Raw genomic sequence first — 17,705 nt, 5'->3', positions numbered from 1 at the left:
TATCATGGCAGTAAATCTTGTAGTCATTCCCACGACAACACAAATGGACATGAGTGAATAACACGCTACCACTGTAAGCTTTTTATTGGGCAGATACTAATTGCATAAGTGAGGTGTGTTAAACATTCACGAACACTGACGGTTATTTTAGGCAACATATTGTTTCTCTAAAATATACAAAGCAAATTTCTTTTCTCTCAAATTCTCATGGCGTTGCATCTTGTGAAAATCTGTGTGGATATATTTTCCTTCCTTAGTGGCATAACCGGAATAAAAAACTCAGTAGGATAAATGAAGATGGAGAATATCCTTAATCAGTTCTCTCAGGAAAAAAAAAAAAAAAAAAAAAAAAAAAAAACATATATATATATATATATATATATATATATATATATATATATATATATATATATATATATATATATATATATATATATATATCTATATTATATATATCTTACGAGATCAAAATGAGGCTCGTTTAATAATTGGAGAAAACCCTTAACTGGGAATTGTAACCTACCTTTCAAGTTCCCTTTGAGTGTCATCGTCTGAAGCCAGCTGAAAATCAAATAACAAACTCTAAGCTAATACAAACTTCCGCTATTACAAAAGTATACTTTTTATTTCCCAAAAACATGAAAATGGAATAAAATGAGTCAAGATTATTTCGAAAAGAACGGTAAACTATCATATTCTTCCCGAAATCATGTCGAAGAATTCATAGTTTATCAAAAGTCAATACAAGTCTTTTTTTTTTTTCTTTTATTTAAAATATCTAATGTACAATACATTTTTTATTACATTGTTAAGGAGCAATATTAATTTTATTTTTCATATACAGCACTTAATAAATTAAATAGCACTTTTTTTGTATACAAAAAAAATTGTACAAACATTCAGCTCACAATAATTTCCTTACATTTTAGTCAGACAGGAGTCTTCAACCGAGTCACACACAATAATTAATTACCCGGTCTTGGACAGAATTCGAGCTAACAGACCGTAAATGTTAAGAACAGCATCATACCAAATTGAGGCATCCTTTTCTAAAAAACATATTCCATATATTTCCTTGAGAAAACCTTACCAAAGTTCTTTTTATATGTATTCCGCAAAACCCATCTATCATAATTAAGTTTACCCTTAAGATACATTATCAAATCAGACAACGACATCTTTTCACTTTACCCACCCACATTGCATACAAGTAACCTGTCAATAAAACTAACGCACTATTATCATCTTGTTTCAATTTGCAGTGGAAATTAAACATTAAAATCTTTATAAAGTTATCCGGGCTCATATCACAAATCTCACCCAACACTTTTTGAAAATACAACAAAATTGGCTTAATTTGGTTACAAAAATAAAAAATATGCAATATAAATTCTGTTTCACTGCAGTTATCACATAAATCTGAGCTTTTAATGTTTAAAATCTTCAGTCTGTGGTTTGTTGCCAATATCCCGTGAATATATTTGTATATAAATTCCCTCTCCAAAGTACCAATAAAAAGGAACATTAATACGTTTCCAAATCAACACCCAATCTAGTAGCGGGTAATCACTCTCAATGCTTGGTTTTAAAGACAATTTGAGATAATAATAAGCTGCCTTGCATGTTAACATACGGAAAGTTTTTAAGCCTATGCATTTTCCTTATTACCTCAATGGCACTCGAATAGAACGACGGTGTCACATAAGATACGTCAACTATATCTCTTAATGACAACAAATAACTAAATCTAAGTTTACAATAATACACACTCAAACCAGTTCCGCTCAACACATCCTTTAATACAGTGCAGCTGAAGATAGCTTGAGTTTTATAGTACACATCAATATTCCCAAACCCCCTTCACTTCTACGTAAACATAACGTAGCCCTTTTTATTGGATTGTACATCCCCTTCCAGATGTACCGAAAGATACACGTATTAATCTTGCAAATATATTTCTTTACTGGGGGTAACGTATGGGCCATATACCATACTTTTGATAAAATCAAAGAATTTACAATTACACTCTTTTGGAAAATTGACAACTTCCTCATACTCAACATATTTACAGCAGTTTCAACCTTATTCGCGATAACAGACCAGTTTTCCTCGTGCATCCAATCAAAGTTATTACAAAAGATAATACCAAAAATAACCATACTATTAACAACCCGTATCCACTCCAAAGGCCAATCCTGCCTGTTAATCCAGTTGCCCAAAACCATCATTGTAGTTTTTTCTTTGTTAAGTCTAGCACCTGTCGCGACTTCAAAGTGCTGAATGAGCTTGGAACAAGCTGTTATCGAATTTATTGTTGACACAAATACGTAAGAATCGTCAGCAAACCCTTGTACTTTCACGACTGTCTGGTTTGGAGACTAATACCAATTATATCGTTACTTTCTTGAATTGCCCTATAGAAAGGTTCCTGAAAAATACAGAATAGCAACATTGACATAGGGCAGCCTTGCCTCACCGACCTCTTGACAGGAAAGGAACTGCTTAGACAGCCATTAGTACTTACACGACTTATACAGTGTAAATATAACATTTTTATTAAATCAATAAACTCTGTCGGAATAGCAAATTTGTCAACGCCTCATGTACAAAACCAATATGCACTCTATCAAAAGCTTTTGACCAATCGAGACTCAAGATGGCAGCATCTACTTTATTTTCATTTGAAAAATAAAAACATGATGTCTCGTATGGTACTGTTACACTGAACAATCGATCTCCCTTTGACTGCACAGTATTGCTCAGGGGAAATTATGTCGTCTAATATAGACTCAAACCTGTTTTTTAAAACCTTGGCAAAAATCTTATAATCAGTATTTAACAACGTTATAGGTCTCCAATTTTCTATTAGAGCAAGGTCACCTTTTTTTGCATGTAGTTTGATTACACCTACATACTGACTCTTGAACATTCGCTTTACATCACATACATAATTTAATACAGTTATAAAATCCTGTTTTATAATATTCCAAAATTTCTTGTAAAATTCAATAGGGAGACCATCGCACCCAGGAGTTTTCCCATTACACATTTTTTCCATAGCATTCCACACCTCCTTTGACTGAATCTCAGTAGATAAAGCTTGTAGGCTTTGACCATTCAGCACTGGTCCACACTTATCGAGAAAAAAAGCTGTCATACACTGTCGGTCACCTTCAACCAAACGAAACATATTCTCAAAATATTCCCTAATTCGCACAGAAATCGCATTCGTCCCCTCAACAGTCGTGCCATCTTTTATTTTAAGTTTAGTAAAACAATTATTTATTCTTTTAGTTTTCTCTTTGCCAAGCAGATAGGAAGAAACTCTTTCACCTTTCAACATCTCATCAGTTTTTATCCTAATCTTCACACCCTCCAAAAACTCATTCTGTAGGTCACAAATTCTCTTTTTCAGTGTTTGGATCATGTCGTACTTATCCCCCGTTCTATAATGAACATCATTTAATTGTTGTAACCTCCAATGTAATAGGTTCAACAAACCATATTTTTCCTGTGAAATCTTCTTGGATAACTTAACAAAAAAAATCTTTACATCGTAACTTTGCCCAATCCCACCATTCCAACATATCAGGAAACTTACATTTATAAGATTCTGTACCCGTTTCCACAAGTCTTGAAATTGCTCTTCTATATTCTCAGAATCCAAAATTTTTACATTTAATTTCCAATAATCTGTTGATGTTTTTAAGTCAATAACCTTTATACTCAAGAGGACCATATTGTGATCTGAAAAACTAATCGGGATTGTTTGTGCCCTCGTAATGTGACGGAACAAATTAACGGTGTAGATTCTATCTATACGAGACCCATAATTTTCTTTTAACATACGTATATTCCGGGATACCTCTAGAAAAATGATAATTATCCTTTAAAGCTAAATTTTGAACCAGAGTACCAAGAGCTTTGGACACCAAATATCTATTATCATTGCTACAGTCCCTGAGACAAGTCACACAATTGAAATCACCACCTAATACCAGGGAATCAAGGTTGTGTCTCAGAAAAAAGGTGAGGTCATTCCCAAAAAACTCCTCTCTCTCTCTAGTCCTCCCTGACCCTGTAGGGGCATATACATTTACAATAGGGATAATGCAACCATTAAATCTTACCCTAATACCCAGTATCCGCCCGTTACAATCTCTGTCTGTTGACAACACCACTATTTCCTTCTTTCTAGAAATACATACCATAGTCCCTCCTTTTACACAAACCGTCGAGTTCAATATAAATATATTACACAATTGCTTAATAGTTTTATACTCGTAGGTCTCTCACTTATGTTCCTGATCAAACAAATGTCTATCTTATACTGCGCCATGAGTGATGCTACCTTCATCTGTTTATTTACATCGTTTAAACCATTGACATTTAACGTTGCAATTTGTAAAGCCATGGACAGAAGAAAAAATCACAACTTCTTCTTTTTCGGTACGTTGTCGTTGCTTTGGTCGTCTTCGTTTCTCTCTTCTTTTGTGATAAGACTTCTCTCGTAAGCTTCATCTTGCCAACCCTTTCCATATTAATATTCCACTGACTTTCAGTTGATGTATCCAAGATTCGCTCTTCATATCCATCCTCATTACCTAGTACTATATTCTTGCACAAATCCATATCAGACTCATTTTCAGAGATCATCACATCTGTGGGCTCATCATTCTTATGCACTGACACCGTAACAGTCATTTCCTTTAATCCTTCATCATCACTGATCTGTTCCTTGCGTACATGCATATGATCCACCTCCATCTGCGGAACATCAGGTTGCCCCTGCCTCACTATAACCTTCCCGAAAATGAGTGCTCAAAGGGTCCGGAAGTCTAGGGGACCTACTATCATTTTCAGTATTAAAAATATCAATATCGATATTATCACCTCTTACCTCATCACCAATTTCCTGCACACCAGTATTTAGGCTTGGTTCGCCTGTGAATAAGTTCAACTCCAGCTGATTATCTTCAAGGTATCTATTTCTCAAGGTGTGCCACTCCCTGATCGTTCTTTGATTCTTCATCAGCACCACCATTCGATGCTTTCGACATAACACCGGTCTCATTTCCACCTCCATTCAACAATTCTAATGTCTCTGGACCATCATTTATTTTAGGAAGATTCGGGAAATCGGCCATGTTAAAACATTTAACCTGGATTCGCTTTCCATTGTACAATTAACAGCTAAATGTGTCGTCCTTCCGCATTTATAGCAAGTTTTAGGTTGGCCTTGATAAATAAAAGTTACTGTGTGTCCACATATATTAACCGACGAAGGAATGTTTTCCCTTACCTCCATCCTTGCCGTTCGGATACCGTTCAACAGTCCCTTTGCTCTTCCGTGGGAAAATCTGTTGTGTCGTACAGAGTGCACCTTCCCGTAACTACTTAGGACACCGATAACCAAATCATCATCCATATCAAACGGTGCATATCTTACGGAAACATATGTGTAATCACTACTCAAATTAATAACTCTTACAGTCTTACCTTCACCAATATCAATAGATTTGTCCTCATATTCCTTTACTACCATTTCAAACCGCGTATGGTCAGCGAATTTTATAATCACCCTATTGTTGAGCATTAGCTGAAAGCCGGAGAGGTCTTCTTCTTTCACACCTAGATGCATGAAAATTACTTCACAGGCAAGGTCATACGTCGGGTGCACAGAAAAATGTAATCCAATCGAATCCTTTCTTTTAAGTTTGCCCAAAGGGTCAAAAGCATTTAAGTTGTCCCTTCCATTCATCTTCTATAGTCTAGCCAAAGGTCAGGCCAAAACACCAGAAAGCGGGAGCAGCTCAAGACACGTCCTCTCTGCTCCGAAGCTCTAGCGCGAGTCAATACAAGTCTAGAGAAAACCCATTTTTCTATATGGTGACTTCGAATCCATCTGAAAATGAGGTACTTATCAAACAATGAAATGTTAAAGTTCGTCACTAAAATGTGTGTCACATCTCACTCCCTTTTCTCTAGAACTGAACTCAATGTCACTTTCACTTTTACCTTTTCAGACGGACCTCCGAGCGCCTTTTCTACACCAAAATCATTTGTGTCCACTATGACAGTTTGTCATCTAATTGCCCCGTTAATTCACATACTAGAGATTATATGTAATTTTCTGTGGCTCACGTACATACATATGTACGCCTACTAACAGACGTACGGATACACGCATGCTACATATAACATACAAATGAACTCATGCTAGTTTGTTCCCATGTAACTCGGTTATCTCATGTCTCTGGAATGCATCCACGACCTCATTTATGCACACACACACACATACATACATATATATATATATATATATATATATATATATATATATATATATATATATATATATATATATATATATATATATATATATATATATATATATATTTATCAATAAGAGTACGAGGACTTGTTAAAGAAATGTTCAGAGCAATTTTCGATTACAGGGTAAACCTCTTCAGTTCGACAACCATACGGTGTTTGGTCTCCACTGTAGAAGTTCCAAGACACTGGACTTATTATGATAAACTGGGGCTAAAATAGTCCCCAGTTGACATTCCAGATAAAGTGAAGTTTATGGTAGAATCGAGTGGTGGGTTGAATATGTTGTTGTTATGGAAAACAATTCCATCCATTACAAAAGTAGGGATTTCCTGTACTTCAGTGCTTCGTAGACTTTTCTAACAAGTGAGTTTTCTTATTTGGCTTTTAAAGTTCAAATGTCAATATCACAGTCGAGATCGCTATGTTTATATCTGTTACCTGTATTGGAATAAATTAAAATTCTACGATCTGTCGGAATCAAAGCCATTCCTGTTAACTTAAGAATTTGTTTTACATGCAAGGACACTTAATAATAGTATCCTCTGATATATATTCATTTGTGTTCTTTTTGCTTTTCATGTGTTATCTATTTGTCATAAACGTCATTTAGCCAATTTATGGTACATTATTCTCATAACTTATCTTTCTTCCAGTGACATTTATGCTCAATACAATTTCCATAATAGCAACTGCAATAACATCAGCAAAATTCTTGAGTATCGGAAGGCTGACACAATACATTTTCGTGGGGTTATCACGCAATAATCGTAAATAAAACCTCTCTAGTTGGACAAATTATGGTTCATCACAACTCAGGGTACATTACCTTAGGAGGATAAATTTATTCTACATTCTCAACTTTATGAACATGCGATATTACTAATTGCATTTTCATGTGCAGATCCTCATATGTTCTCTGATGATTTTCATTCATTAATCCAAAGATTTTTTTTCCTCGTTTGTTATTAGAATAGAGAAAAAACACTCTTGAAAAAAAGGGGAAGTGAAAACAATGAAATGTATGAGACGTGCTTACTCAGGAGGAAGAACTAGAGTAAGAAGGTATAAAATCCAAACTACAACTTACAACGTTAATTCTTTCATTTCAGGTCCCGATGTTCAAGGAATAGTGAGATGATTATATCTCCAATATAAAGATATAAATAAGGATTCTCCTACAAACGAAGCAGATTCAAGTTTACAAATTAATAATATATATATATATATATATATATATATATATATGTATATATATATATATATATATATATATATATATATATATATATATATATATATATATATAGCAATTGAAACACCAGCAGGGAAGCGCCATCTACATATCAGTAAGGACACCAAGGCCAAAACCCGGAACAGCATTTTGTACAACTTTATTGGGACAAGTTTCGAGTAGTACTATCACTCGTTATCAACCTACAAAATTAAAATGAATGACATTTTAGTTCTTGCAATCAAATTTACAATAATAAAATATGTATAAAAATTATACGAGTACGTTAAAAGGTAACTAATACTTAAAAAAATAATTAAAAATTGCTAAATGAAACAATTGAGTAGATAAAATAAAATGAAGCAGAATGCAAATTTAAGTCACAAAAACTGATGGTACAAAAGAACAGTAAATATACTAAGTCGATATACAAACCAGCAGGATGCAGACTAAAACCACAAAAGTGAGGTAACAGCTACATTTCTAGCCAAGGAAGGCTTTATCTTAACAGAATATAAAACTTCTAAAATGTCGAGGTCTGTAGCAAATTCCACTGGATGAGACGATTGACATCTGTCTAAATGAGCTGTTTAAAAATAATAATGATACTGTCAACGGGTTCAACAGGTCTCAGTTAAAGGAACTTTTAATCCTAGCTACCAAAGAATGTTATTTTTTGTTTAACAGTTTGATATATAAGCAAATTGATGGTGTAAGTATGGGATCCAGTATAGGACCATCTCTGGCTAATGCTTTTATGTGTTTTATGGAGAAGAAAGGGTTAGACGATTGCCCTTTAGATTTTAAGCCCTTATTGTACAGGAGGTATGTTGATGATACTTTCTTAATTTTTAAGAGTACCTTAATAGTAAGCATATAAATATAGAATTTACATCTGAAGTCGAAGATAATCATACACTTGCTTTTCTAGATATTCAAGTTAAAAATCTTAATAATAAATTTCACACTTCCAGTCTTTAGAAAGCCTTACTTTCATCAGGTCTTTATGTCTAAATTTTCAAATTCAGCTACACCTGAAATATAAGATGATTTAATATTTACGCTAGTTACCAGAGCATATAAAATTTGTTCTAGCTATTTGAATTTACACGAAGAATTGGAATTTCTAAGGTCACTCTTAAAAAACAATGGCTATCCGTTGAATTACGTAAATACATATATTGGTAAACAACTTTCAAGATTATATGTAAACAAACAACCTGAAACTACTGCTAACGTAAAGAAACCTGTTATTTATTTACCTTTAACTTTTACTGGAACTCATAGTTACGATCTAAAAAAGCAATTAATTTCTATTTTGTCCATTGGTTACCCTCAGCTAGTTATCAAAATATATTTTACTTTACAAAATAAATTAGGAAATTTCTTTAAAATTTAACGACCCTATACCAACAAGCCTTCGCTCCAATCTGATCTATAAATGGCAGTGCAGTGGTTGTGATGCCACTTACGTCGGAAAAACTACCAGATCAGCTTGGATGAGATGGTTTGAGCACCTTGGTAGGTCATTTCGTACAGGCAATTATCTTACAAGACCTAGTTATAGTGCAATTAGGGAACACAGCGAGGAGTCTGGTCACCCTTACATATCGATGATTTTTCTATTTTAACCTCTGCCCAGTTTGCTACAGACCTCGACATTTTAGAAGTTTTATATTCTGTTAAGATAAAGCCTTCCTTGGCTAGAAATGTAGCTGTTACCTCACTTTTGTGGTTTTAGTCTGCATCCTGCTGGTTTGTATATCGACTTAGTATATTTACTGTTCTTTTGTACCATCCGTTTTTTACTTAAATTTGCATTCTGCTTCATTTTTATTTTATCTACTCAATTGTTTCATTTAGCAATTTTTGATTTTAATTTTTTTAAGCATTAGCTATCTTTTAACGTACTCTTATAATTTTTTTACATATCATTTTATTATTGTAAATTTGATTGCAAGAACTATAATGTCATTCATTTTAATTTTGTAGGTTGATAACGAGTGATAGTACTACTCGAAACTTGTCCCAATAAAGTTGTACAAAATGCTGTTCCGGGTTTTGGACTAGGTGTCCTTACTGATATATAGTATATAGTATATATATATATATATATATATATATATATATATATATATATATATATATATGTAATGGGGGGATTCCCCCCCATTATTCATTAGGTAAGCGTGAGCACGAAACGGAAGGCAAACCAACACAGCATTTCACACACAGCCCCCCTCTCTCTCTCTCTCGGCAATCCCTCTCTCTCTCTCTCTCTCTCTCTCTCTAGCACCGACACCCTTTCTCTCCATTCTAACAGGTAATGAAAATGAGAGAGTCGCATCATAACATTAACGTTTATTAACAATGAATAAATAAATCAATCAATCAAGTAATCCAGTCTTACAGACTAACTCAAAAAACCCCGAATAGTACAATGTCTAGTCACCAAAAAAGTCTACACCCCTCTGGGAACTCTTTGTCCCCCTGCATTCCAGAATCGTCTGTTTCAAAGATACAGAACACATCCCGGTAAGTACACATAAGTTTAGCAACAAAATCTAAAGATCAGATATTCTTAAAAATGTCAAACAGACAACAAGCCAGTCTTCGGCTAAAACACTTCAACACTCACCCAAGCAGCCGGAACACTTAAATACAGTTAATAAAAACTCCCGGCGAATGCCACGGCATCTTGCCTGTGACTTGAAGCCCCTCTGTCAAAATCCTCCTATAGGCTTGGGTATGACACTCTTTTAACAGAAAAGAGGCGCACACGCACATACGAACGCACAGTTCGTTAGCGCCTCGCAACACTAGTTGCATCCAGTTTCACAAAGGCACTTTGAGAAGAGTTCATAAACTGTCGTGCATTGACTTGTCGAACTAAGCACTTTTATCTCACGCCATCCCCAGAATACTCATTCATCAGCTACTCTCAGGTCGTTACCTCTGCACTGTTCTCCACATTCCATAGGTCACTGAGAACACATGGACAATATATTATTAATCAAAAGCCCTAGGCCTTACATATATATAATATATATATATATATAAATATATATATATATATATATATATATAAATATATATATATTTATATATATAGGAACGTAGACCAAAGCCCTTTCAAAGATATAGATATTTTAAATTCGATCTAAAACCACATAATTTTTATAGATAATCTCATCTCACCCAGGACCAATGAATACAGATGTGAAATTTGCATATGTGGTAACCAAAGATACTATGCGGTACAAAAAGATACTCAAGTTAGCCATATGAGCCATACCACGGCGCCATTAGAGACAACTGGCGGTTGTAATCAAAATGGAAAAATATGACGCCATGAAGCCCAACCAATGGGAATACGATTTTCCACATGATTTGATGAATAACGTCATTTGTTTACATACTGTGTTGGGAAGGTATATTTTGGTTACGGCCTTTTATTTTTGTGGATCACATTTTGAATTTACTAAACCATACCATTAAAAAAAAATAATATTATAGTTGCAATTTATAAGAAATGCGACTGCATTGTGTCTGCAGGCTGCCCAGCATTCACGTTGCAAAGAGAAAATCCTAGATGTATGGCATTAAGAGAGAATCCTGGATGCAAGGTATCAAGAACAAGCCCACAATGCATGGTGCAAAATTGAAAATTCTGAATACGTTGTATAAAGAGAAAATTTTAACTCGTGGTATAAAGACAAAATCTTGAGTGCATGGTTTTTACATTTGTGACGTAGGTCCTGACATTTCATACGACGTCACTGCCTCGTTCTTGAGGACGACATTTTAACTACAACCTTTTGGTGGCTTTTATGATACTATCCTTTCATGGGAAAAATTCGAGTTGAGTATCAGTGTCCTCTATAGTATTTCTGGTGATAACCTACTTCTAAACTGTAAACATCATTAGAAGAAGAACGACAAAAGATTTGAACCGTGAGTCCTTTCAAGAGGCGGTTGATTGTCGTTTGAATCCTTCTTTTCTTGCACGGCTGTACTTAGTTTGGATCCATATGTGCCCATATTACGTCAATCACGATCTAATCACAGCAAACAGAGAATTAAAAGTGTAAAATTAATTTTGCAGCAGAAAAATCTTCATGATTTAAATTTTACACAAGAAACGTCATTGAATACAAATTAGGAAGCAAAACAAACACATATACAATAAATAAACGGATTCAATAACAAAAATGAAATCGGGGCATTTCTCAAGGATTCTACCTTTGTTTTAGTCAATTGAATTACCTACAACATCATATCATCCAGGACGAGTTTAAAGAATTAAGGTGGCCCTCTACAATGGACCCCTTCTCTGCCTTTGTGCAACGTCGTTTCCTTTGATGACGTAGTTCAACCTTATTCCTTCCAAACTAAAGTCAGATCAAGCGATGTCTTTCATGTTTTCTAAAAGCCTAATTTCACCCCTTTCAAATTCCGTATAGTATTTTTTCAGATCACACACATAGCTTGTAAAGTTTTTTTTATTTATTTATTTTTGTTTTAATACGCATTTTAAAGTTTTTCCCTTAAACACCATTCTTTCATCTACAGTACTTTATGAATGAAAATCATAAAGTACGATACAATTTTTCAGCAACGCTAGATATGTCTCACCCCTGATGTTTTTGTATTCACTTATATCCCATTTTCCTTGGAAAAGAAAATATTTTCGTATTCTTTCCTACGGTATCTTTATCTCACATGGACATACTTTACAGAACCTGTTTAACTTTTCAACTCCACAACACCATATTACAGCATCGTTTCACTTTTTTGCTCACCAGTTTCTATTACCAGCTCATTATTTGCCTTCTTTCCATCTCCGATAAGGATTCGTGAACTGGTATTAAGCGTCATTCGTTGAGATCTGCCTCCTTGATATCCTCATTGAATCTTCCAAAAATTCCTTCTATCACAAAACACTGCATCTTTCATTGCAAAAAGCGTCAATCATCTATTTTCTTTACATTAAATGTTAATTTAGCTTTTTCTCTTTTTCTCCCTGAAGATTTTGCTCAAGTTTATTACATTAGTTCATATATCCCTTTTCTTGCACTCCTGTTGGGCCTTATTTTTTAAAATTCCTTTTCGTCCAAACTACTGCCATAGTCCCTTTTCCCGCAGCTGTCTTCAATCATTATCATTCTTATTTCCTTGTTGAAAAAATGGTAATCGTCTCGAACAGGGTCAGCAGCAACTTTAATGGATAAAGTCTGATGAAAGAGTTGACCCATGGTAAAAGTAAAGGAATGAGAGCGACAGGGTCTCCACAAATGACTGAATGAAAATAGATCTATTAGAGCACATTGAAGCGAAATGTTGGTGTCTATGAACGGATTATTGGCTACTGTCCTTTATGGAAATGTTGCGTGAACGTTCTCATGGAATGGGAGAATTATTTGCATGGTGTATCTGTAAAAAACAGGTTTGAAAGGCAGAAATTCGAATGAGAAAGTTTTGTATCATCATTCGAAAATGCTGGAAGGAAAGAGACTGAGACTAAGAAATGAATGGCTTGATGTAAGGAATTCTTTAGAACAGGTCCCCAATAGTGAGAGAGAGAGAGAGAGAAGAGAGAGAGAGAGAGAGAGAGAGAGAGAGAGAGAGAGATTCTCTCACGTGTATTGTATTCGTACTCGTAAGTCTCCGTCGTTAAATCAACCAGTTTAAAAGTACTACATTTGTTCCTCCTCGATTTGTATATGGTAAAAATATACTGTTATTTTGGCGACAAAACAAAATGTCTTTTGTTGTGCAATAAAACAAATGCTCTAGCTTCGTCAAGAACATTTTCTTATTCGTTCTTCCACTGCCTCCATTAAAATAATGTTCTACTGCTGAAAGATTCCTCTCTGAAATTGCTTCGGTTGCTAGGCCAACCTCCCAGGCCGAGTGACTACCCCCCACCCCGATGGCCAACCCCCATCCACCCAAATGATCAACTCACTTATTTCCCATCTTCGTGAGTTGCCGTGGATTTTTGGCCTCAAGCGGAACGTTCCTCTAGCTTCATGACCCTATCTTCTGCGGTTCAGTACACGAAGACTTCAGGGATTTCTACACCTCATCGATGCAAGTATCAAATGGCATCGTAGCAGGTCGTCCGAAAGGGGCCCTTTCTTTCCTGTGGCACAAATCGTTAGACAATATGGTGAATGTGATGCCCTACGTGAGTGATATATTTCTGGGGCTTCAAGTGACAGTAGGGGTCTCTAAGATCCTATTAATCCATGTTTATATGCCCTGGGAAAATAGTAATTTTGATCAATACTGCATCATCCTAGGTGAGTTACACAGAATTATTCACGATTCTCATGCCAATCATATTTGTACTATATTCGGGGGCCTTAATTCTTACCTCACAAAAGAATTTTATAACGAACTTACCCGCTTCCGTCAAAATCACGCTCTCCAAATTAGAGATGTAATGCTCCTCCCCCTCCCTCCCCCCACTGTTTCTTTTTACAAAATAGAACCGACACAATTACAACTGCCTGGCTGGATCTCTGCATCATGTCCCCACAATTTCACGATTCTATTGTGACCTGCAACATTCGCTAAGATCTTGCAATGGGCTACGATCACATCCCCTTACAGCTGTCATTCAGTAACCCATCCCTCCCTACCGTGAACCCCTTAACTGACCGCCCACCAACTGTAAACTGGGATTTAAAAACCAACAGAAAACCAGATATTTTAGGGAAACCACAGAAACCAGGTTGCGATCAATAGTTCAACCGGCAGACGCCTTACTGTGCACTAACCCCAAATGTAGAAATGAACTGCAAGAGAGATCTAAACGAATTCTGTTCAAATATAATTTCCGCTGCTATGCTTGCCTCCGGCAGGGCTACCCTTGGCTCTCGTCAAGCAACTCTTCAAATTTGCTCTCAAGCGCTGCAGACTGAATGAAAAGCAACTAAGAACTGATGTGATGTCTAGAAACTTAGAATCTGGCGTTTACCATCGTCTTTGGAGAGACATTCAATCACTAAATCGCAAAATATAAAAAGCCACCAGAAATAGTAGGAGAAGCCGTCGGTGCTGAGGCTATCGCAAGATTGTGGGCGATCACGTCAGCACTGACCTGAATTGCATAAACGATCAAGACATCCGAAGGGATGTAGATAACCTCCTTACTGATGACATTCAATTTCATGATAACTCTCCCGGCCTCGATGGTCTTCCTGCAAAAGCTTTCAAGTTCTGTCACCCAATAATTTACATCTTGCTAGCTGCTCTATTCAGTGCCTGCATAATTCACCAGTTTCTTCCAGACTCCCTACACTTATTCCACTTTATACCATTAATCAAAAACAAACTAAAGGATGCAGCTGACCTTGGCAATTATCACTCGATTGCAATCACTACGATCGCGTCGAAGATACTCGAGTCGATTCTTCTAATGAGACTTCTCCCTCTGACAACCAGTTCGGAGAGCAAACCACTCAACCGACACCTGCATCTACTTACTGAAATAATTGCTGAAATGTTATCTATTATCAGCCTCTCCTGTTTTCCTTAGTTTTGCAAATGTGAGAAAAGCATTTGACAGAGTAAAGTCCCTGAAGCTCTTCCTAAGCTACAAAAAAGAGCACCTCTCTATGTAATTGACATTTTATATTACTGGTTCTCCACACAGCATTTCTGTGTCCAATAGGGTAAAGTATCGTCGTACACCTTCGGCTCACTATACCGGCATCGGCAATGGGACATTCTCCCTCCATACCTGTTTAATATGTACACAGATGCCCTGAATGCCAAACTGAACTCACTCCCAATCGGATTTCCTATCAACGAAACAACAATAAACAACCTCTGTTACGCCGACGATATGGTTCTGATTTCCCCATCAGTGCAAGGTATCCAACGACTCAACGACACTTGCTGCCAATATGCAGAGGAATTTGATATCCTCTACAACGAAACCAAGACCCAGTGCATGTCGCTGCTACTGAGATTGATTAAACACATTGCAGAACCACAAATTTTCCTTGAAAATCATCGGCTGGAATTCGTAAACGAATTTCCGTATTTGGGTCACATTATCACGGACGACCTAAAAGATACGGCAGTCATAGAACAGAGGCGCCATAAACCATGTGAAACCGGCAATATGATTGCAAGGAGAACACTCCTTGCTACCGTGTCCACCACGCAGATGTTCATAGAAAACAACCTGGATAATTTGAAAATAATTTTTAGCTGAACAATGTCCAGTCTGATCACCCGACAGAGAAGCAGCAGCAATTCGTCCCTGCAGAGCATCCTAAGTAGTGAGGAAAGAAGATTTAAATTGTGGGAAATATGATATAATGAGGCTTCTGTTCCTTAAATGACTTATTCTCTATTTCTGCCATCAGGAAGTACATCTTCTGAATCTGTCACTATTATTATTATTAATGTTATCATTCGTATTTTCTTTTTTATTATTACTGTGTTTAATACCACTGTAGAGTTTTACTATTTTAATTTTCGTATTTAGCCTTCTGAACCCGAGTTCTGTAAACGCCCAAGGTTCCTAGCTGTAAATTTATTGCATGTAATCTAATATATGTATATATATATATATATATATATATATATATATATATATATATATATATATATATATAAGCGCTTTCGTCTTTATTCAGACATCGTCAAGGAGCTACTAAAGTACAATTGGAGAGGAAGGCCTCAGGTACAAACAAGATCAGGAATACCAGATGGTTAATTATCAAAAGGGTAAAAATTAAAAGGGATAATCCAGGATTATCGGATATCACACGGTCACAAACTTAAACAGATTCTGACCCTAACCGAAATTACAAAGTATCTTTACAGTCCAAAACATGTAAAAACTGAATATATCAATTTTGTTGCTTATATTTATCTACAACTTTTTTCATTATGAAAGCATCAAGTTTAAATAAACCAAGACTTAAATTTAGAACATTTCTATTATTTGACTTGATAAAACAAGATTCAATGATATTCCTTTTAACTGTGTCATTACATGGGACTAAGGCTCTTGCTTGACTCCAGTTAATAGGATGGTCTAAATCTCTCATATGTACAAATAATGCATTCGATATTTGCCCAGTTCTCACAGAATATTGATGTTGCTTAAGACGCTGTGAAAGAGATTTGCCAGTCTGTCCGTAATAGATTTTATCACACTTTTTGCAAGGAATTTTATATATGCAGCCTGGAAGATCTTTAGGAGAATTTTTGATTACTAAACTCTTGACATTAATATTACTGAAAACAACATTTATGTTAAAATGCTTTAAAATTCTAGGAATATCTAAAAACCTTTCATCATAAGGTAATTTTAGAATGTTATGCTTACTAAATTCAAGTTTGTCATTAGTTGAATAAAATGTTTTTCTAGCTCTTTTCCATGCCACATCTACAAAAGCCCTTGGGTATTTAAGTTTCAATGCAATATCATAAATAGTTTTAATTTCAGCGTCAATAAACTGCGGGCTACAGACACGTAAAGCCCTTAGGAACATCCCAGAAAAAAAACAGAGAATTTAACATTTTGATGGTGATTGGAGTAGTAATGAACAAAAGAGGCAATATTAGTTGATTTTCGAAAGACTGAAAAGGTGAAATTTCTATGGACAGTTACATCAAGAAAATTCAAATTATAATTTCTTTCTTCCTCTACAGTAAATTTTATAGAAGGGACTAAATTTTTGAGATTATTAAGGAATTACTGGAGGTTTTCGTGAACTGGCCAAATACAGAAGATATCATCCACGTATCTAAACCAAATAACTTTTTGGGGCAAAATTCTTGGTAAGAGTTTTGTCTCAAAAAATTCCATGTAAATATTGCTAAGGACAGGAGATAAGGGATTACCCATGGCCATGCCAAACTTTTGTACAAAAAATTCCCCATTGAAACAAAATTTACTATCTTTGATACATAACCTTATGAGACTAATGAGATTTTCTACACTTAAGGGAATGTCATGACGCTCTAATTCCTCTTCCAAATATTCAAGTAAGTCATCTACAGGCACTTTTGTAAATAAAGAGACAACATCAAAACTAACCATATTAAAATCATAATTCAAATTTAAACTATTCAATTTGTTTATAAAATCAACATTGTTTTTAACATT

This window comes from Macrobrachium nipponense, chromosome 25 (assembly GCF_015104395.2).
Source record: "Macrobrachium nipponense isolate FS-2020 chromosome 25, ASM1510439v2, whole genome shotgun sequence".
Classification (NCBI taxonomy): domain Eukaryota; kingdom Metazoa; phylum Arthropoda; class Malacostraca; order Decapoda; family Palaemonidae; genus Macrobrachium; species Macrobrachium nipponense.
This window is presented reverse-complemented; position numbering follows the sequence as displayed.